The sequence below is a fragment of the Protopterus annectens genome, chromosome 11.part0 (genome assembly GCF_019279795.1).
Source record: "Protopterus annectens isolate FY-2018-M chromosome 11.part0, PAN1.0, whole genome shotgun sequence".
NCBI lineage: Eukaryota > Metazoa > Chordata > Ceratodontiformes > Protopteridae > Protopterus > Protopterus annectens.
In genome coordinates, this window is record NC_056745.1 from 1,464,358,066 (window position 1) to 1,464,382,705 (window position 24,640).

The following is a 24,640-nucleotide window of genomic DNA, read 5'->3' on the forward strand; positions in this document are numbered from 1 at the left end:
CCTGTATAGGGGTCCAATAAAAACTGTTCCATGCTGGCCCATAGACAACATGGAATGTTATTAGGCCCTATAGAAGTTGTGTTCTTGGTCTTGGATAGTGCCTTCATGGTTTGTGCTTGGGAGATGTGAAGGGGTATAGATATGAGTATGTCATCTGGGGTATGCAATTTGTGCTAAATCTGTCCACTAATATATTGGCTCAGGGTCTTCAGAGTCTGAATATATGATATCAGTAACATTTAGTTTTGTGCAGTGTTGTGCATTGTTTCTGTGGCTTTTTAGTTAAAAGAAAGATTTGTTGTTATCCTTCACCTGGGTCCCTATTTTTACCTCATATCTGGCTTTGCTTGATCTGATCAGGATCTGGAGTTCACTGTTACGTTTAGCAAGAATATTTTTGGCACCTTGAGAGTAAAATTTGTTTTTGCATGCACTGTTTTTTATTGAGCTGGCTTATATTTGGGTTCCACCACAGAAGTTTATTTTTAGATCTGACTTTGCATTTACTTTGGGGAGATAGAGGTGCATCTATGCAGCTATTTACATGTGCATATAATTTGGCAGTAAATTAATCTGCATATGTAGTGCAGCCATTAAGATGGGAGGATATTTTGAATTTAGCCATGTCATCATTCAGTTTTAAGCACATTGGCCTTAGCATAATCTCTTAATACCAAGGAATTGGAGGATGACTCTAGCTTTAGTCTTATGGAGAATGTGACTTATTTGTGGTCTGATTCGATCGGGGAGGAAGTTACATTTGTTAAGGATCAAAACTGCCCCATATTGGTAAAGACCAAGTCCAGGGATTTCTCACCTCTGCTACAAGTATGTAAATACTGTTTTAGATCATTTCTATTGATGAAATCCAGAAATTTCTGCGAATACAGGTTTGAGGATCCATAGGTCTCCCTGTTGATAGTGGGGTAATTAAAGTCTGCCAGGAGAATAGTGTTTGCCTTAATGCACAGGGGATTTATCCTAGTTAACTAGAAGGTATGGGCTGAAGTGGACATTGAAGGGGTCCTATTGCTTGCTATGATACTATCAGAGTGTTGTTTATAGCAAGTTGCACATGGAGGAGTTTTAGCTTGTTATCTTGTCTAACAAGTTTAGACGCTAAATGTTTTTTAAGAATATGGAGTCACCACCACTTTTACTGCATTCAACTAGTGCATTGAGGCTGGACATATGGTAAACACTGAAACCCACCACTTTTACTGCATTCAACTAGTGCATTGAGACCAGACGTGGTAGACACTGAAATCCACTACTTTTACTGCATTCACCAAGTGCAGTGAGACTGGACATGTGGTAGACACTGAAACCCACAACTCTTACTGCATTCAACTAGTACAGTAAGACTGGACATGTGGTAGACACAGAAACCCACCACTTTTACTGCATTCAACTACTGAAGTGAGACTGGACATGTGGTAGACATTGAAATACATCACTTTTACTGCATTCAACTAGTGCATTGAGACTGGACATGTGGTAGACACTGAAACCCACCAGTTTTACTGCATTCAACTTGTGCAATAAGAGTGGATATGTAGTACACACTGAAAGCCACCACTTTTACTGCATTCAACTAGTGCATTGAAACTGGACATGTGGTAGACACTGAAATCCACCAGTTTTACTGCATTCAACTAGTGCATTGAGACTGGACATGTGGTAGACACTGAAACCCACCACTTTTACTGCATTCAAGTAGTGCATTTAGACTGGACATGTGGTAGACACTGAAACCCACCACTTTTACTGCATTCAACTACTGAAGTGAGACTGGACATGTGGTAGACACAGAAAACCACCATTTTACTGCATTCAACTAGTGCAATGAGACTGGACATGTGGTAGACACTGAAATCCACCACTTCTACTGCATTCAACTACTGAAGTGAGACTGGACATGTGGTAGACACAGAAAACCACCATTTTACTGCATTCAACTAGTGCACTGAGACTGGACATGTGGTAGACACTGAAACCCACCACTTTTACTGCATTCCACTTGTGCATTGAGACTGGACATGTGGTAGACACTGAAATTCACTACTTCTACTGCATTCAACTAATGCATTGAGACTGGACATGTAGTAAACACTGAAACCCATAACATTTACTGCATTTAACTATTGCATTGAGACTTGACATGTGGTAGACACTGAAACCCATCCCTTTTACTGCATTTGCCTAGTGCAGTGAGACTGGACATGTGGTAAACACTGAAACCCACCACTTTTACTGCATTCAACTAGTGCATTGAGACTGGACATGTGGTAGACACTGAAACCCACAACTCTTACTGCATTCAACTAGTACAGTAAGACTGGACATGTGGTAGACACAGAAACCCACCACTTTTACTGCATTCAACTACTGAAGTGAGACTGGACATGTGGTAGACATTGAAATACATCACTTTTACTGCATTCAACTAGTGCATTGAGACTGGACATGTGGTAGACACTGAAACCCACCAGTTTTACTGCATTCAACTTGTGCAATAAGAGTGGACATGTAGTAGACACTGAAAGCCACCACTTTTACTGCATTCAACTAGTGCATTGAAACTGGACATGTGGTAGACACTGAAATCCACCAGTTTTACTGCATTCAACTAGTGCATTGAGACTGGACATGTGGTAGACACTGAACCCCACCACTTTTACTGCATTCAAGTAGTGCATTTAGACTGGACATGTGGTAGACACTGAAACCCACCACTTTTACTGCATTCAACTACTGAAGTGAGACTGGACATGTGGTAGACACAGAAAACCACCATTTTACTGCATTCAACTAGTGCACTGAGACTGGACATGTGGTAGACACTGAAATCCACCACTTCTACTGCATTCAACTAGTGCATTGTGACGGGACATGTGGTAGACACTGAAACCCACAACTTTTACTGCCTTCAACTAGTGCATTGAGACTGGGCATGTGATAGACACTGAAACACATCACATTTACTGCATTCAACTAGTACAGTGAGACTGGACATGTGGTAGACTCTGAAACTCACCACTTGTACTGCATTCAACCAGTGCATTGAGACTGGACATGTTGTAGACACTGAAACCCACCACTTTTACTGCATTCAGCTAGCGCAGTGAAACTGGACATGTGGTAGACACTGAAACCCACCAGTTTTACTGCATTCAACTAGCGCAGTGACACTGGACATGTGGTAGACACTGGAACACACCACTTTTACTGCATTCAACTACTGAGATGAGACTGGACATGTGGTAGACATTGAAACCCACCATGTTTACTGCATTCACCTAGTGCAGTGAGACTGGACATGTGGTAGACACTGCAACCCACCACTTTTACTGCATTCAACTAGTGCATTGAGAATGGACATGTGGTAGAAACTGAAACCCATCACTTTTACTGTATTCACCTAGTACAGTGAGACTGGACATGTGGTAGGCACTGAAACCCACCACTTTTACTGCATTCAACTATTGAAGTGAGACTGGACATGTGGTAGACACTAAAGACACTAAAACCCACCACTTATACCGCATAGTGCATTGAGATTGGACATGTGGTAGACACTGAAAGCCATCACCTTTACTGCATTCAACTAGTGCATTGAGACTGGACATGTGGTAGACACTGAAACCCACCACTTGTACTGCATGCAACTAGTACAGTGAGACTAGACATGTGGTAGACACTGAAACCCACCACCTTTACTGCATTCCACTACTGAAATGAGACTGGACATGTGGTAAACACTGAAACCCACCATGTTTACTGCATTCAACTATTGAAGTGAGACTGGACATGTGGTAGACACTGAAAAGCACCACTTTTACTGCATTCAACTAGTGCATTGAGACTGGACATGTGGTAGACACTGAAATCTATCACTTTTACTGCATTCAACTAGTGCAGTGAGACTGGACATATGGTAGACACTGAAACCCAACATGTTTACTGCATTCAACTAGTGCAGTGAGACTGGACATGTGGTAGACACTGAAACCCAACACTTTTACTGCATTCAACTAGTACAGTGAGACTGGACATGTGCTAGACACTGAAACCCACCAGTTTTACTGCATTCAACTAGTGCAATCAGAGTGGACATGTGGTAGACACTGAAACCCTGCACTGATGGCATGATGTCATTGATTTTGAACAAGGTCTCTGTGATGATCTGTATAGTGATGTTTTCCATGGTAAGAAGTGATATTAGGGAATATAGATTTTTGTTAAGATTCCAAACATTGAGCAGCAATACATCCTTGTTAACTGTGTTTTGTTTTGTTTTGTTGCAAACTTTAGAAAACTGACTTTGCCTAAAAAAAGGCACTATGAGGGAGGACAAAGATTTAGGCAGCATATGAAAGAAAGCCTTAAAAGGAAAGGTGCAGGCCATCCCTGATAAACAATTTGGAATGTCTACCATCTCGTCCCTGGCAGATATATATTGTACTCACTTTGAATGACAACAGAAGCTAAGCCAACTGTTCATGTTGATAATCTTTTGCTTGCATTGCAGCAACATACCTGGTGATGGTAGAAGCTGCTCAAGGCTAGGCATACCTAGACACATATTCTCACAGCTCCATCATATCTCTTTTCAGATAGTGCAGGGAGGTACATCTCAGATCATTTCTACCTACACACACTATGACTGTGTCACATGACTATCTGTGGTCTAACAACTTGAATGCATGTATGATGTGGCAGATCCTGGCACCTGATCTGCACCTGACCATGATCCCTTCCTTGAACAGTCTGCTGACTGCCATATTGGTTAGTTTCCTATAACTAGGGTATTGGTTTGTGTGGATACTTGCCTTCTGAGCTCTCGACTTGAAGCAATGTGATCCTTAGATGCATGTTTCATGGTGAGTGCTACCTGTGCTGCGTTTGTGTGATTGCTGGAGGTACTTATTTCTTGGGTTACATTCATGAGGCCTTTTTGGTTTAGGCAGGCCACATTTAAGAGCCTCAGTGTAACTAATTCTATGTCTTTCTTCTGAGATGTGTGTGATTGGTTTAGTGTGGCGTTATGTTGTACTGACATACCGACTGTTATTTGTTGTGGCCTTGTGAGAAAGCTTATATAATTAGGTCTGTCATCAATTGTGTCACTTTAAGTAGTAAGCCGTTACCAGTAAACATGAGACAATTGCTACATTGCCTCAGGATGTCCATTTTGGCCAAACTGGTGACAGAAACAGATGGAAAGTACAAATATATGATTGCAGGTATTTATTAATGTTAGCTGAAAGGGGAGTAGAGCCTATAAAGTTTGGAGATGATTTACTGAAGTGCTACATCTCTGTCTCGAATCAAGAGTCTAACTCTGCATACAAGAAGCACTGCACCTCTTAGCACAAACTAGGGCCTCGTTGTGCAAAGGGCTGCCTGAGTATTAAGTCCACTAGGAATTTAAAGAGAAGGCTAGATAGAGAAAGTAAAGGTTGTAAGTACCTGTTTTTACACAGAGCATGGTTAAACATAGCTGTAAGATGAACAGCACTGCACAGATGCAGGCAACTTATAACAGCACAGAAAAGATAAAAATATTCAGACATTCCATCTGACCCACAGCAAAAAAGAAGACTTTAAGATTCATCTGCAGTAAAAGGTGTAAAAGTAGCATTTTTTTCCTTTAGTCTCACTGTAGTTAAACCAAACCAATTCTAACTAATATTACAATAAATGCTAAAAATAAGTGGAGAGCAATCATAGTACTCAGTAAGAATGTAAATAGTACTTATCATAACTTGTAAGTTGTTTGCATCACTTGCAAGACTCTGCCCTTCCTGAAACTGAATATCTCCAGAGGTTACCATAGTAGCACAATTTACCAACAAATCAGTTTTCTTCCTCCCACCAAAGCTGTTTGGATACCTTTTCAACTTTACAGCCATAATTTTAAAACTACTGTTTCATTATGGTCCAGTCGATATACATTTACTGAGTAACATGCTGCATTTCCAAACAAATAAAAAGGAGATAAAAAGATAAAAAGGAGTGCATAATGCAATGAAGGATGAAAAGGGGAGGGGGTGGGTGTTAAGGTATTGGCATACCCTCATCTGTCTTAGCAAACCTAACAGAAATATGAAATAATGCAGTCCATTAAAGCACAACGCACGGACATTAAGGCTCTTTTTCTCCTATGTTCCTCATTTCTGTGCAGTTTCTGCGGAAGTGTTTTACAACATAAAGAAGATTCACAGGAAAATTACAAGCCTCACAAGTATAAAAGTATAAAAATACTAAACAAAAGGAAAGAGGTTCATATACAGCCGAAACATAAAATCCATCCATCCTCAACCCCTTTTCTCATTTTGCACATGGGGTCAAGGTGTCACTTCAGCAGTGACAACCATCTTAAGCCAAGGTTTACACCACCGGTGGCTAGCCCTGCATGAACGTAAAATGGTATTGCATAATTATGTAACAGATCTAGCATCATTAAGTGGTCAGTGCCTATATTGATAGAGATTTATGTGATTTCGTTATAATGAGTTAAGTCAGGTGTAAGGAAACATTGTATGCCTGAACTGATTACTTTACAACTGAAACCATACCTGACCCTGAAGTAGTGCTTGTCAGTATTTATTGTCACGCTACTTAACTGCAGACTGTTTGTGGGATTTAATTGAAGAAATGAATACAGTTATTCAGTCATATTGCAGAAAATGCAGTGATATCAATGAAATAAACTTCACCCTAAAGCAGTAGCTGTCAGTATTTACTCATTACATTACTAATTACAAGACATGTATAATTGGTTAAGGACAGTTTTACATTCAGGAACATTATATTGCTGAATGTGACAGCGTCATGTTAAGAATAAAATGTTACTTAGTCATTTCTGTGTCTTTGAAACAAAGACATTTGTTACTTAACACTTCTGAATCCTTTTTTGTCTCTCTCTGTCTTTTCCTTTCCTTCTTTGTTGTTCGTTTTTGCCCTTTTATGTTCTGTTTTCTGCAGGTCCACAAGTCCAAGCAGAGGGTGAACAGACACGTCTCGTGTGTGGGAAAGATCACTGTCTTCCCCTAAATGCCAGAAGACTGCATCGGAAGAAGTGGGAGGTGGTTTATCCTTAAGATCCCCCTGGTGCATGGTAGCCTGGTAAGCCAAGACCATGGCCTCCAGGACCTGGAAGAAGCCACAGTTGAGAGGGTCATTGAGAGACTTTGGGACTCATATCCATCTCTCTTCCAGTGGGTACAAGACTCACTTATGTGGATGACACTGAGCCAATGGGGGTGTCAACCCCACTGCCGATAAAGGTCACCCTACCCATTAGGGTGAGGAGATATTCGAGGTCACATGGACTGGAGTGAATACAGCCTCTCAGCTTTCCATGCTCTTTCATTTGATTTGGTCTACTGTCTCCATGTCTTGCTTCCCCTCCCTCTGTAAGACCACACAGGGTTTCACTTGGTCTTGTCTGCCTTATATGTTTGTTTTAAATACAATCCTCAACAGTTCCCTAAACCTTCTCCCCAGAACACTTTTCCCTTCTTCCTTCTCCAACTTCCCTTATTATAAAATGGAATAATGGGGGGAGGGTGTATCCCCAAAAGAAAACAGCACCCTCTTCCATCTCCTCCTGCGCACCCTCTTAATGTGTCCTGTTTCTTTATCCCTTATCTGGTCTCTCTCCACTGTTTCCAGCTGTCATACACTTTACCATAACAGGGTACCCATGAATAAAAAAAAATTAAAAATGCTTGGATAACCTGTGGTCCAGCAGCACTGACCCAGCCCATGAGAGGATCTCATTATAAATCTCAAGAGATCCACACACATTCACACCTGCTGCCTCCTGATTAACATGCATGACAACTCATTTCTTGGTATTTAAAGCTGATTACGATACGCATAGGTGCACTACGCATCTCCTGCTAAGACTCAGCAGTTCAAAAATTAGGTCTGCTTCTTTCTTCTTTGTCATTTAAACATAGGTGTAGCAGCACAATTCTCACATCTACTTTATGCATATGTGAAGTTTGGGACTATGAATATCACCCCAAAATTCCTAGATATATGGCATTTACAAGAGAGAGACTGTTGAAGATGTCTTCTATGTAACCATTTCTTAGAAGAAAAATGATGACAAACCAGTTCCCCCTCAGGTCACATGACCAAAGAGAGAGATGCTAGAAATGTTTACATTTGGCTTAGCCATAGCATAGAAGGCCTTAAATAAAACACTACCAGCTACTTGGTCATGGCTTTCTTCTGAGGTATGAGATCAATTATACTATAATCAATTTAGGTATAATCTTGTCCACCACCTGCAGATATTACATAAATGTAACAGTTTTAAGGATAATGGCCAATTGCCAACGTAGCTATTGTATAAGCATCTTTTAATTCTGACATTCATTTAAAGTAATAACCTCGCTTCTTGGAAAAAGCACATTATTTCTTCATACACTAAATTGCTTAAGTGTAATTGTTGACTAACACAATTATGATTAATTTCACTCACAGGTATTAATTAATTTCCTTTCTTATCATTCTTCAATGTTGCTTATTATTTCAGTATGTCCTGTTTCATGCTTGTTGGTGTAACTTTGGAAATGTACTCCATATAGCTTTGACTCAGACTTTATACGTGTGTAACTACCAATTACATACACAGCGTACTCGATTTACTGTTTTTTTTCCTATTTCCCTTTTGCTGTAATTTATTTTTATTGGTTTTGTAATTCATCTGCAGTTGTTAATGCCTGTGTAGTAAACAATGCATTTCTAGCTGCTGAATTTTGTGTAGTTGCCCCTAATTTTACCTACTTTATGGCTTGGTTTATGATTGAAAGGGACTTCAGATCAGTCCACCTACCCAGTGAACAAGTAATAAATATAATACAATACATTACACTAAAGAATAAAACTGAAAGGGAGGAACAGATAGAAAATATTCCTCTTGCTGTTGCCCCTTAAACTTTTCATTTTCCTATCATAAATTTAAGAGATCTGAAGTAGGGTGAACAAATTGAACATTTACTGCAAATGAAGTAGCTAAGGTTTGACCTTTAAAGTCTGCAGACAGATTCACAGAATAAAATCAAATGTGTATATGTAATACTCTGCAAATCACAGCAGCTCTAGTAGGCTGAAATTCACAGACATAGGCTGTGGCCGCTTAAACTGCCTATCACAGATTAGTCCAGTGTAAGCGATCATAGAAAAAGTGAGTCAAAGAGTCTGTTACATCAACTGCATTGTATTTATCGTTTACTATATGAAAAACTAAACTCACCAAACTAGCAGAGCTGATTTTTGAGTGCAACTCTTACGTCTCAGAATTATTTTCAATAGTTTCACTTTCTATTTGACAGAAATCCACATTCTGAAAAGGTAGCATATGAGAAAACTATCTATGATCTGTCAGTGCTAAGATACTAGAGATGAAGACAATATCACTATATATATCCAACAGTTTTTCTTGTTTAGAAAAAGGTAAAGTATCTGAAGGAATGGAAGATATATTAGATATGTCAGAAACTGTAGAAACTCTTATGGTTGCTAGGTCTAACTTCAGATTGTACTAAATATAAGATTTCTTCTTACTAAACCTGCATGAACATCATTTAATCTATGGACTGGTGAGTAGAAATCAGGATACTTAAATCTGTGTTCCCTAAGTTGTTCCCTAAATTTTTGAATATTTTAAAAGGGGGGGCTCTCATGATAGATTTTCCCTCAGGAGAGGAATTCTGAGAAGCAGGGCAGTCAAAATAATTATCTAATCACATTAATAATTTTTAAATGAGGTGAGTCTGAAGACTCTGAGGGTGAAAATTCATAGTTAGTTAAGATATAGTGAGGGCAGAGGTTCTGAAATTTAAAAGTATCACACTCATCTGAGTTAAGAGAAGAGCAGCTCCTGCCTTATTTTGATTTGTTATGGGGAACCAGTGTAAGCAACTGCTGTTGAAGTCTAAACTTCAAACGGTCACCATGAGATCTTATCTATAACATCCTCAGTTTATAAAGTTAGTGTATACATTTGTCTGTTTATTTTAAAAACATGATTGAAGGCATAGATTCTAATTTCTTATCATTGCATTCCTTACTGTTGCACAATTTGATTTGCAATTTATTAGTTTACAGATTAACAATCTGAAATAATAAATAAATCAGATGTACCACTTTCTACATCAGCATAGTTATAATAAGGATATCATGCAGAAAAATATTAATAGTAATAGTTGATCTCTTTTAAAGTGACTATGAATATTGTAAGTTCCAAAGACACTTATTTATGTAACAAGACACAGGAAAATTGTATCTAGCCAGTCAAAAAAAAAAACACAACAAAACAAAACAAACAAAAAAAAAAAAACAGTGTCAGCACTTGATGACTTTTCAATTTAAAAATAAAGGAAAAATAACAGAACTTGTTGGCTTCTCTAACCCAAAACTAAATAAAACAAACACAGCTCCTTGGCTTATTGTTGCACAAAACAGTGCCCTTCTGGAGTCTTTACACAGTCCAAAAGCCCCTTTAAGGAGCTGGTTGTTGCAGGATGTTCCCACTGTAAGCCTCTCTAAGGAACAAGTTCATTGCAGGATGTTGCCATTGTAGGCTTCTTTAAGTAGCTGATTGTTGCAGGATGTTCCCACTCTAGCCCTCTTTAAGGAGCAGGTTGTTGCAGGATGTTCCCACTCTAGCCCTGTCTAAGGAGCAGGTTGTTGCTGGATGTTCCCACTGTAGGCTTCTCTAAGCTGTAGGTTGTTGCAGGATGTTCCCACTGTAGGCTTCTCTAAGGAGTAGTTTGTTGCAGGATGTTCCCACTGTAGGCCTTTCTAAGGAGCAGGTTGTTGCAGGATTTTCTCACTCTAGGCCTGTCTAAGGAGCAGGTTGTTGCAGAATGTTCCCACTGTAGGCTTCTCTAAGGAGTAGGTTGTTGCAGGGTGTTCCCACTGTAGGCCTCTCTAAGGAGCAGGTTGTTGCAGGATGTTTCCACTGTAGGCTTCTATAAGGAGTAGATTGTTGCAGGGTGTTCCCACTGTAGGCCTCTCTAAGGAGCAGGTTGTTGCAGGATTTTCTCACTCTAGGCCTATCTAAGGAGCAGGTTGTTGAAGGATGTAATCACTGTAAGCCTTTCCCAAGCTTTGATTCCAGCTGTCAGTCACAAGTACTCCTCTTAGTTTGTTCTATAACTTAAGCATGAGGGGGCTAATGTACTTCATTCTTCAGGGGTTTTCCTTTCACATGATTCTTCCATTATAATAAGGCAATTAGTAACTAAAGCTCAATACTGATTAATATAGTGTATTTTCTTAACTGTTGTGAAAATGTTCTCACACTCTACACTGCTACATACATTTAAAGGCACTGTGCCAACTCCCTGTATCAACATTGTTTCAACTGCTTTCCTTCCAGTACAAAACTAAGGGTGTTGAGCTCATAATAATGGGTTTCAGGCCCTTAATGACCCATTAGCATTTATTTTGGCTAGGCTCAGAATGTGAGGCACTATATATTGACAGGTTTGAAGGGATAGTGCCCAGCAACACAACTTAAGTTTGCCATTGGTCTACCGACTCAACCATTGCAATGGGGCATGCTCAGTATCCAAACTGAAATGCCTACCTGCCAAACAATAGCTAGGCATCTTCTTTAAATGATAGAGTATTTCCTTTACACTGCTCTATTTCCTGCTGATACAGCACACCAGGTGAATCTTACCTTGAATATCCTGGGACAGCACTGCCCCCAAAAATCTACCTCTGACACACCAGCATATGAGGTAAATTCTTTCATAAATCAGGAGTTACTAATGCAGGATACGAATGCAGAATTCCTCTCCATTTTTTAAATGCTGCCTTTGATTAAAAAGTCCATTGCACCTTGATAAGATCTTTTCAATTTCTGAGGTCTGTCAAAGGACAGGCAGTGGTCACAAATTTAGGCAAAGACTTTCTGCAATTTTCATCTTGTCCAAGAAAAGCCTTCACATGCCTTTTAGAAGAAGTTACAAAGCCATTTTTATGGCCAATATTAGTTTCTTGTTGTGGCCTTACTACCTGCCTTTGTATAATGTATCCTAAAAACCTAAAAACTAGGATTCCATCATACCTAGTTTACATTTCTTAAAGCAAAGAGTTAGAAGGTCATACTGAAAAAATAATCAGAAAAAACTAAATGAAAACTCCAGCCAAGCTAGAACTTCCAATGAGTGACCTCCCAAACCTCCTGTAACAGAGGCACATGGGATATATGCAAATGACCCTTATGAACATCAGGTGTTTCAGCTATATGGCGATTCTGATTGCCCATGCCATATAGCTGAAACACCTGATGTTCATAAGGGTCATTTGCATATATCCCATGTGCCTTTGTTACAGGAGGTTTGGGAGGTCACTCATTGGAAGTTCTAACAACTGAGTTTCATTTATTTTTTTCTGATTGTTTTTTCAGTGTGACCTTCTTACTCTTTGCTTTAATTTGTTATTTGGGATATTTTGCTGTCACCCTAATGATAATGGAAATCAGCTGGGTATAACAACCCTGTGTTTCTTATTTTTAGTAAAACACTCTGCTTATGCTATACTGATGAGGTCATAATAAGGCCGAAATATGCATATCCATAGCTAGTGGGGTTTGGCTTTATTGGCCTGATATTGTCCATTAAAACTACTTCAATTGTAAAAGTCATGGGCAATCAGAATCGCCATATAGTTGAAACACCTGATGTTCTTAAGGGTCATTTGCATATATCCCATGTGCTTCTGTTACAGGAGGTCTGGGATGTCACTCATTGTAAGTTCTAGCTTGACTGGAGTTTTCATTTAGTTTACATTTCTTATTATTTACAGTCAAGTCTGGCAGCCTTGTGGACTCCAATAAATCCTATACTTCTAGTGGGTGAGATTTCTAGCCCTTTAAATGGATGACCATGCCACGTAGGTATGAAACAGCATTTTTTTGGTTGTAGGGTTCAGTATTTTACCTATCAGCCACTAATCCTTCTAGGCTAAATGTTAACAATGAGTACTGCAATAAGCTGTCCTGCATTACAAATACTGTTTTTTTTTCCTTTGGCAAAAAAGGGGTATGTGGTATTTGCCAGTATCCTTTCTTCAAGTCTGTATTGTCTAATATCTGGTCTTTGCTATCTTTTCTATCAACTAATTATTGCTGCGCATAGTATAGCTGTCAGACTTTAAGATGCTATTCAGTTTCCTAAAATTATCACAGAATCTAATACATTGATCGAATTTACCCTCAGTGGGCTGATCCATTTACTTTGTGATTCTATCATGCACAGCTTGAACATATTTTGAACTTCTTCTCTTACTCTCTGTTTTTGTGACTTTGGTACTTATTGTGGTTTCAGATTAACTTTATTCTAGGTGATGTCTCTGTGGTATGTTCTAGCAGATTAGTTGTCTCAGGCATGTCTGAGAACACTCCTTTGTTTCTTAAGAGGCGTTCTCTTCCTTCATGCTTTTGTAGTTCTGACAAGATTCCTCCGACTGCACTTCAGATAGAGATTATCTAGTCTCTCCTGGATGAATTTCATCTTGCAAGCTCACTGCAGATTTTTCTGCATCTTTCCATGGCTTCAGTAAACTAATCTGATAGATTTATTCTGGCTTTCTAACCTTGCAGTTTACTATATTTATTTTTTTTATTCAGTCACCTCTAACGCCCCTTACCATTTAGATAGACATTTGTTCTTCTGCCTGATGTCCTAGGTTAAATTTACTAAGATGGTCATTTTTACTATGAATGTATTTTTGCATCTGCTGAGCTATATGCATCTGATCCTTTACTGTAAGACTAACATCACCATTTTAGTCTATCCTGCAAGCTGCTGTTGTTTGTGTCATATTTTCAAATGGTGTAGTTTCCCAAATATTCCTTAACAATGTGAAGCATTTCTTTAGAATGCCTGCAATACAGAAGTCCAGAAGGGATATACCCAGATGAAGCTTATGTTACCTCTCAGATTTCAAATAGCAAGCAGGGTAACAGCTGGTACCAGTGTTTACTATCTGCATCAATAATACTCTTAGTACAGACTTCAGTGCTTTATTGAACCTTAATTATTAATCTGTCAGTCTGCAGATGAAAGCCTGACATCTCAACTGGTTGACCTTAAAGTTTGCCATAACTGATGGAAGTATCCTTTGACAAAAAGGTAATGCACTGGTCAATAAGTATCCCTTAGGGATACCGACTATGGAGAATAACAATACCAGTTCTCTGTCAATGCTCTTACTATTAAACCTATTCCTGTAGCACAGATGGATACAGCGGTGACCACTCCCCACATGACCCATGTTTGACTAGCAACATCGGTGCTGGACAGAGCAGGTGGGGAGTGGGCTGTATTTATGAACATCTGTTAGATATAAAAAAAGATGACAAATGCTTTGTACAAGCATATAAATAGTTTTAACATGCATTTGTTTGTTTTTTTAGTAATTGAACAAGTACAAAATGACCTTCAAAGATGGGTAATAAATGAACATCTGGACAAATGTGAGCTCAAATGGTAACTTAGGTTAGATGCCATGAAACACCCAGGGTTAAATGATACTTGTTTCATTAATTTGCTTTTAAAATTAAAATATAATGCTGCTTAAATTTATTGAGTAATTAATTGTTATTTTTTTAATGGCTGGCTGGAATCTTGTGATTTTTAAACTTTTGTATTTAAGTGTGTTTTAATTTGTGCATGTAGTTCTGATGGAGTTCTGAATACAAAAGGAAGGAAAACGCTCAACTTCAATAAATCATTGTTGAAGTCATTTGGTTTGTGTGCACTACAACAGGTTCTTGTTACTAGTTGGTTTATATCGGTTCAGGTTCTCAGTTTGTTTATCTTCATTAGTAGACATATAAGGTTTTGGCAGTGTCTTCTCTTTCTTTATTTAATGTCCTTTATTCATTGAAAATATGGGTAACAAGTAATGAGAACATCTTGTTCTCTAACTTCCCTTGCAACCTTGATTGTATTCTCTTTTGCCCTGTTTAAAGCATCATTTGTCTCTCTTTGCCTTTTTAAAGTGTATGTGGTTTATCAGTAATTGTATCTTCTTCAGTAATCTGCTTTGAAATGAAAGATGGAGCTTTTTTTCCCAAGCAAGACTGTCACTGCAACATTGTATGTGTCTTCTTCAAAGGGCAGATCTAAATAACAATCAGTTTCTGCTTTACAATTTCTGCTGTCAGTACAAGCCTCCTAAGTGCTCTCTTTTCTTTTAGGTTGTGGCCCTCTCTCTCGCTTCCTCTTAGCATGAGCGGATACCACCCTTTGTGTTTGTTTTCCTTCTCTGCATTGCCCAAATTTTAGGTTGTGGCCCTCTCTCTTGCTTTCTGTTAGCATAAGCGGACACCACCATTTGTGTTTCCTTTCCTTCTCTACATTGCCCAAATTCTAAGTTGTGGCCCTCTTTCTTGCTTTCTCTTAGCATGAGCGGATACCACCCTTTGTGTTTGTTTTCCTTCTCTGCATTGCCCAAATTTTAGGTTGTGACCCTCTCTCTTGCTTTCTCTTAGCATAAGTGGACACCATCCTTTGTGTTTCCTTTCCTTCTCTACATTGCCCAAATTCTAAGTTGTGGCCCTCTTTCTTGCTTTCTCTTAGCATGAGCGAATACCACCCTTTGTGTTTGTTTTCCTTCTCTACATTGCCCAAATTTTAGGTTGTGGCCCTCTCTCTCCCTTTCTCTTAGCATGAGTGGACACCACCCTTTGTGTTTCCTTTCCTTCTCTACATTGCCCAAATTTTAGGTTGTGGCCCTCTCTCTCACTTTTTCTTAGCATGAGCAGACACCGCCCTTTGTGTTGCCTTTCAATCTCTACATTGCCCAAATTTTAGGTTGTGGTCTTCTCTCTCACTTTCTCTTAGCATTAGCATGAGTGGACACCACCCTTTGTGTTTCCTTTCCTTTCCTTCTCTACATTGCCCAAACCTTGCAGAGGGTATCTTAGAAGATAATTTGTATTCAGTTGTACTTCCTTACTTATTTGCAGATAACTGTGGCGTAGAGCCTGCCTGAGTCTTTTGCTTACCGCTAACAGAATAAGTTCAGAGCTCTGCATTTTCTCATGTAGCTAACTTTAATACTCATTTTGTTCTGAGTGTTCTCACACAGGCACATTTCAATTTTTGTCTCAGTCTGTGTGCTATCACTTCGTCTAGATCTCTGTGCAGACTTCTGTGTTGTACTCTTTCTGTATCATTGGCGCATGTTTCTAATAACTGGTGGGACTTTTTAGTGTCTTTTCATGGCCACATTCTAGTATCTTCTCTAATTTCTGTACCAGCTCCCTTCCCCTAGATTTGATGCTGGGCCTTTATATGAATGCCACTGTCATACTGTCTCCCATTCCTAATACTGAAACTTTGTATCAAGTTGTTACTTTACCTCTTTGTTACAAGTGTATCAGCCTGACACTCTGTATCTGTGGATTTTGTCTCCTTTCACATTTTCCCATAGTGTTTCAAAAGTGCAAAAACTTTTCTGACATTTCATTGAATCAAATTTGAGATTACAGCAACATGATACAGCCGTTTTCCTACATCTGCAAGATTGTTTACATGCATGAGTGTTTTTTTTTTATCACCAGGAATGCACTGCACCAATGCTTTTCCATTGTTCCTAATCATATGTTTACATAGTAGAAGACTTTTGGTAAGAGTATCCATGCTTCCAAAGTCTAGTAAAGCTAAAACATTCCTTCAGTTTAAAAGCATTCCTTATTACTTGATTGTAACATAATGACTTAGTGCTGATTCAAGTTTTCTAGCTGTAGTTTTAATACACTCCAAAGAAATAACTTCATTTGTGGCATGCATGTTTGTTTCCAGAGTTTTTCTACTAGCATTCTCTCTAGTAACATAGCACTTAGCAAGATGACCGTTTCCTCCCACATCTGAAACAATTTAGCATATTAATTGCAACTTTTCGTTTCACTGTAGATAGTGCATTTTTATTTCACCTTTAGTCTTGCAAGTTAATGCTTTTCATTTTTCTATTTCATTAACTGATAAGCATTCTGCTAAGGTTACTTGTTTGTAACAAATCTTGGGATTGCTTTGTCACATGACTAGGCAAAGCTCTTTTAATCCTGTCTACTGCTAACATTTATAACATTTTTACTATGCTGCTCATATCACACTGTAACCATAGCTTTAAAATATGTCTTAAGCCATACTTCTGAAATGTTACTACTTTGTCAACATCAAAAGTCCGGATAGAAAATTGCATTGCCTGCACTTCAGATTTTATTCTAGCTCTAGACAAGTTTTTTTTTTTAATTTGCCATAGTCCAGGTAATCAGTTCTTTCCATAACAATATATGTTTCAGCGCCTCTCGTATAAGGTGAGATGACAGGATTTTGTCCATTCGTTTCACTCCCATTTCTTAGTGGTTGTATAGCACCCACACACCTCCGGATAGGATTACATGGAATCCACCATAGTTTCTTCATGTCAGGCAAGACTTTGAGGTTGGCATCTACGCTGGTCAGCACAACTCGCTGTTGCTGTAGTTGCACCGTATTTTGCTCATTTTACACCTGTGACTCACCAAGTCTTTTACATAAGTCCTTTATAATTGGGTTTGCCTGGGAAGTACTCTGTTAACAGTACAAGAAATGCCTCAGGGAAATAATAATAATAAAGCTATAAGGAATTATATTCAAAATGTGCTCTGCAGTTGTCAGCAGAGGTACTGCAAAGAATGGTGAATGGCAAGTCCTCGGCCAATTGCCCACATTATCCACCAGTTTAAGTCCCAAAGGACACTGCATATACTGAATTATATAAAAACACAGGAGTATCATATGCTTCAAATCAGGAAATAAAAATAACAGTACTTGTTGACTTCTCAGTTTAAAAACAAAATAAAATTGACAGAACATCTCATTCCAAAATTTAAATAAAGCAAACCCAGCCCTTTGGTTTACACTTTCCCTAAACAGTATTTTCCTTGTACCTTTACACGGCCCACATAGCCCTTCTAGGAATTAAACTGTTTGCAGGATGTTTAGGCTGCAAGTCTGCCTAGGCCTGGATTCCATCTCTCTGTTAGGGGCACTGCAACTGGCTGATATACTTCAGTCTTCCATTCAGATGAGGAACTTCCCTCCTGAAGGTCATGAGACTGGGCCCCTTCTTTTATATAACAGTAATCGAAGTTTAGTCTTCTTATATTTCAGTACAAGAAGGTTTGTAAAGAGCTCAAGAGATGTAATGAAGTAAGTTATAAAATTATATAGGAGGGGTGATATTAGTATTGTATAATAGGATAGTGGTAATAGCATATGACTGAGAAAGCAGGATACAGGATTAGTTGTATCTATGCTCCCTTTTCCAGATTGGTGTTTCTAGAAGGTTTATAACGTAGGTGCACTAGGAATGCATGACAAGGGGGGTGGAAAGTGCAGTCAGAAAAAGAGAAGGATGAGAAATGTTGTTTAAGAGGTGGGTGAAGAGGGGTGCCTTGATTCAAGTATAGGAGGGCAAAAAGTTAGCAATAAGTAAGAAAAAAGTTGTGATTTCAAAAGACATCTCAAGCTGGTGATAAAGATAAGCATGACCATGAATGGGTAAGATATTATTTGAGCTTGATTTTATAGCTTGAGAGTTAGTCATTTTTACTTGTGTAGGGATGGTGCTCCAGAGTTTGAAGATGAAGCATGTGTATAGTAAGCCCTCTGATAAATGATTTGCTTCACTGGTGCTTAGCAGAAACTTATCTCTAGAAAGGAGGTAACTTGTAAGGATGTTGAGCAATAGTATAGTTTTTAATGCAGGGCATTTTTCAGGATAATATATCACTTTCCATTCCATAACTAACTGAAAATATGCTAGGTAGTTGATTAGCTCTTGCCAGTTTAGCTGTTTTAAGGACTGGCAGGAATGTGTTTGGTGTGTAGTATTGGTAGAAAACTTAGCTACTTTGTTGTAACAGCAGTCTACTTTGGATTTTAGTGAAGAGTTTAGACTTAAAAGAATACGAGATGCTTATAAGAGGGTTGTAAGTAAATAGGATGACACTAGGGTTTCTCTTGCTGGGTCTGAAAGATACTGATTTGCCCTGTAAAGAGAATTAAGTTTCTGTTTGGTCTTTTTAATTGGTTGAAGAATAAGTTGATCAAATTTAAGATTGTCATATGTTACAATGCCCAGTAATTTAGTATGTGGCATTACCTCAATTTTAGTATTATTTGCAGATGAAACAAGAAAGATTGTTTTTGATGGAGATAATATTTTGAGTAAAGAGCATCATTTTTGTTTTATTGGGAGTAAGGACCAGATTTGACTTTTTTAGCTTGGTTTTGGTTTAATAGAAATAAATTTTAGTGATCTCTTGCAGTCTGGATACTGTGGTTATACATACTAAAATTTAATCACATGTGTATTGTATTATATTTGCTTGGTCTATGGCAGTGTAAAAATTGTTAAAAAAATATTGAAGATCAGGTGTCCTAGTACAGAGCTCTGAGGGACACCTAAGCTAACTGGAAGAGAGGAGGAGAGGTTCTTTGACCATTTGACTGTTTGTTGTCTTCCAAATAGATAACTAATGAAACATGTAAGGGATTACTGAGAGACACCCACAGAAGAGAGTTCAGTGAGTAACTGTTGGTGTGATACAGTGTCAAAAGCTTTCGATAAGTCTAGAAACACATTGCACCTATGCTGGTTTAATAGTGTTGGTGAACTGAAAGATGGGGGTGGTTTTGCTGTGGTGGGGTCTGAAATCATGCTCTGTTTCCAAAAGCAGAATATTTGAATTTAGATGATGTAGAAGCTGAGCATGAATGCATTTTCAAGTATTTTAATAGAGGGAAAGGATTACAGTGGGCCTGAAGTTATTAAACTCTATAGCTATGGCTCCTTTGTGTAAAGGTATAATAAAGGATTATTTTTACAGATGGAAGGATATAGATCTAGTTATCAATGCTGAGACTGAAAAAGCAGTTGCATCTGCAGCTATTTTTAAGTAGTCCAAGAATAGCTGGCCAGCAGCTAGGGTGGTTGGTTTAGGTTATGTAGAAATCAGCAATGCAGCACTGCTGAGAAAAAAAAACAATCAGTAAGATTATCTATGACATAAGGTAAGAAAGTCTCCAGAGATGGTAAACAACTGTGTGAGCTGAACAGTGTAAAACAGAAGATGAGAGGGGAAAAAGGGGAATTAAAGGCAACAGTACACAAACTCAGGAAGACTAGGCAGACATGTAAATACATGGTTAGCTATTTAGTGTATTAGCTGCAAGATACTGTAGTAATGGAAGAAAAGAAGGCGAGAGTAGTCTGAAAATTAAAGCAAGGCAAGTAGGTTTTCCCTTTTTCACTGGCAGAAAGTAACAAGCTATGCATTGGCAGTTATTTTGGACTGCTCAAAAACCTGTTAAGATTATTGTCCATTACTATCTGTTTTAATACTGTGCAGCTTTTACTTTAGTTTCTTCACTGGGACTATATTTAATAAGTTTACTAAACTAATGTTTATAGTTCCTGTATGGTTAGCAGCTGCCAGGTATTTCCTGATTCTGGGTCATGTGGTCCAGTATTTTGATGATGCAATAGGGACGATAAGCAGCTTGTAGTAGATAAGCATGTCTCCTGTAGTCAGCAATACATAAAGTGATACAGACTGTAGCACAATCAATCAATCATTCAGGCAATCAGACAAAACATTAACAACTAGTTAATTTATGTTCAAATAAACACTAACAAAAGAGAAGTGGAACAAGATAAGATTCCTAGTAAAGTATATAATGCTTGGCATATTAGTGTAATAACACAGATATAATGCTGTAATAAACAGTTTATTTATTTATTTTATTTAGTCTTTATTTATACATTATTGACTAGGTTAGTCCCTCTTGACCTATGGCCTCTTTTCCATGAGACTAGAATGGTATTTATTCTACTAAGTGAAATTTGGCCAGGGCATGAGGGAATCTCCCCTACTGTTTACACTTATGGGAAATATTTTCATGATAATAATTCCTGCTTCTGGTCTAAGTGTGCAGATACCTTGGAGAAGCAGGAAGATAGTTGTGTGAATATGGAAGGATGAGAAGACAACAGAGTTTACAATTCTGGTGGAGTTATTCAAACAGCAGGCATGGCAAGGGAAATAATGGAGGTTGAGGAGACATTTTTGGGAGACAATGGTGTGGTGAAGGCATTAGAAAAGGGAGTTGAACTTTTTCAAGGACAGCCTAAGGAGATGGAGAAGGAGGTAGAATCCAATGTAATGGATTCCAAAGATTTGTTTCAATGAAACCTCTTTGAGGAAGAGGTCACAACACATTAATGTGTTGTTACACCCCTCCAGTCAACAGGGTTGGTAGATGATTTATTGACAGAGATGATAAATGATAGTGAGCCAGAAAATGGGAAAGATGTGTCATGGGGAAAGCTGATGGAAAGAACGCAGAAGGAAGAAGTACAGCAGATTGAAGGGAGACAGGTGAAGAAAAAAATGTATGGAGATAGTTAAAGAAAGGATAGAAAGTAAGAGAAAAGAAAAATAAGTAAGTTTAAAGAAAAACAGACATTTTAAAGTATAAATTGAGAAGAAAGAAGTTGCAGTGTTGGACAGATATAAGTTATGGGACTAAGTAATTAAGACAATGGGAATCAAACCAAATGAGGTAAGAGCATTTATACATATTAATAGAAAGACGTTTTGTGACATTATTTTTGAAACTGGTCAGATAATGGAAAAAGTTTTAGAGGAATATGAGAAAAAGAAAAACTGTTCACCGTGGGACTTATATAGGTAGGTACTAGGCTATTGGCCCTAGGGCCTATACAAGCCTAGCCAAAAATGTACCCTGGCTTTTGCCACCCAAGAAAATTATTTTCCTGTGCCCCTGTCAAGCAGAACCACAGAAGTGATCCCCGGGGTGAATTTCCTATTACCCATCCAATCATTATATGTTTAAGCCCTTTTATAGGGAAACTAAGAAGAAAATTAACATTCATTTCAGGACTGAAGTTGAAAAAGAGACTTTAATAGGACATTTATTAAAGTTATATAAAGATGTATTAAGTTTAGCCAAGGCATATGATAGTATAGGTTTATGGAATGGGGAGTGGAGTTGCAATGTGATTTTGAAACTAGAGAATGCTAGTATTGTGCATATTCCAAGTATTGTCAATGTCAAAGGTGACAAACGCATAGTTAAATATTGGGTTCAGACAAAAACTTTTTTTGTGTGTGGAAAACTGATCTTTTAATTAATAATTGTGCTAAAAAAGATGGTTTACATGTGGGGAAACAGGACATGATGCAAGGAATTGTGAACCAAAATGTTATAAGTGTAATAAAGTGGGACATTTTGGAGGGAAATGGAAAAAAGGGAATGAGATAGAATTAAAGATGACAGAGGAAATAATAGATCAAGACAAAAAGGCCAAAGTTATAGAAAAGAAGTTAAAAAAAGTGGAAATGCAAAAAGAAGAAATTAATGTAGTGGATAGAGAGCAAATTATGCAAAAAGTTAATAAAAAGTTTGAAGAAGAAGAGTCAGGGTTTAATGATAGTGATGATGCTAAATAGAATATAGTTAAAAAATAAATTATATTGGTTAAACGGTACAGAAGAAGAAAAGGACGATTACAGAGGGATTTAAAAAGAAGAAAAAAGGATGAGCATATATTACATTAAGGTAAAATTACTTGCAAAGTTTTAGCCCTTAATATTGACAGTTTGAAAAGATTAAAAAGGAGACTAGGAACTTTGGAATGGTGTAAAAAACAGGAATGTGATATTATTACCTTAGAAGATGCCAGATTTTTATTGCAGGCAGAAAGATATCAAACAAAAATATGGTGGAGAAAAATGTTATTTGGAATTTAGGGAAGGAGACATATTCAGGAATTCTTATCTTATACAAAGACATTATAAAAAACTTAGATGTTACTTTTGTTACAACGGGTAGAACTGCAGTTGATGTAAGATGGAGAGATCAAGTAATTAGAATTATTGCTATTTATGTATATATAACTAAAAAGGATGGAGAAGAGATGTTTAAAAATATTATTCAATATGTAACAATTAATATGGAAATTATCATAATGGGATTTTAATTGTAATTTGAGACTGCAGAAAAAGAAAGTGTATGATGTTAAGTTAGCATGGGACATTATAAAATTTAGACAGTTAGGAATTTGGAATCAGAGTACATGGACCTATAAAAGAGGAGAAAATAGAATGGAAATAGATTATTTTTAGATATCAGAAAGTTTATTAATAGTGGAAGCAGGATTTTAATGACAAAATTTTCAGATCATAGGGCAATTTGAATTGAGATAAAATGATTTTTTTAGTTTACAAAAATATGGAAGGGGTTAAAAAGAATAAATGAAGTGAAATGGGATGACATAGGAAAAGATAACAAGATGAAATTGTGGCAAGATCATGTGAGAATGAAAATTATATAAGGATGGGTCAGAATGGTGATTACATTTTAAACAGAAGAATAACAAATGTCATGTGACATGGGGAAAAGAAAAAAATAAATATGGATAAGATAAAATATAGGAAGGTAAATAAAGAAAACATAGAATATTTAGAATATTTATTTAATAAGAAAATATATTTTACAAAGAAAAAAGGAAGGAATTGCACTGCATTTAAGTAAAATAGTTAAAGAGAATAACAGTGTTATCAGACAATTAAAGGATTCATTAGGTAATGTATATAATAAACAAGATAAAATCTTGGAGATAGCAAAAGTTTATATTAAGATATTATTTGAAGGACAGAGGATAAAAAATAGTAAAGAATGGGACATTTATGTATTGTCTGATAAAGATAATAAAGATTTAGAAAAAAAAGATAGAAGAACTAGAACAGGATTTAAAAACAATGAATCTAGAGTCAGCAGCAGGACCAGATGGTATTGAATATCGGATGTATAAGGATATGGAAGTGAACAAAAAAGAATGGTTTATAAGTGCATTACATGAATGGCCAGAAGAAAGATTTATGTATAAAGGATTATGTAGGGGTGTAGTTAGATTTATATGAAAAAAGAGTGATAAATAAAAAGTTGCAGAATTGGAGACCAATAGTATTAAATAATATTGATTACAAAATTTTTATGAAAACTTTACAAAAAAGAATGCAAGAGAAAGTACGTAAGATTGTAAAGGGGCATGTATATGGTATAGAAAGGAAAAAGGCTCAGGATTTATTGATAATCAGGGAAATAGAAGACGGCATACTGTACACAAATGTACATGCAAAATTAATGGTGAGGGATTTAAGTAGAGTTTCTGGTTTGATTCATCATTCTGTATTATGGGATACATTTGAAGTGTATAATATAAGTGAAAAGATAAAAAAAATCTATATATTACAGTTTTTAAGTACAATATAGTCAAATCATTAGGAAATGAGTGGTTTGTTGAAGATATACAACTTGAGAAAGGGATTAGACAAGGATGTCCTTTGAGTGGTATATTGTTTGTTTTTGTGATGAATGCGATATCAATACATGTAAAGAGAAGGATGGGATTGATGAGTTATACTGCGAATGAAGGGATAAAGATGCCAATTATGCTAACATATGCAGATGATATTATTATTACTATTGCTAAAGATGTAGTAGGTATGAGTTGTTGTTTG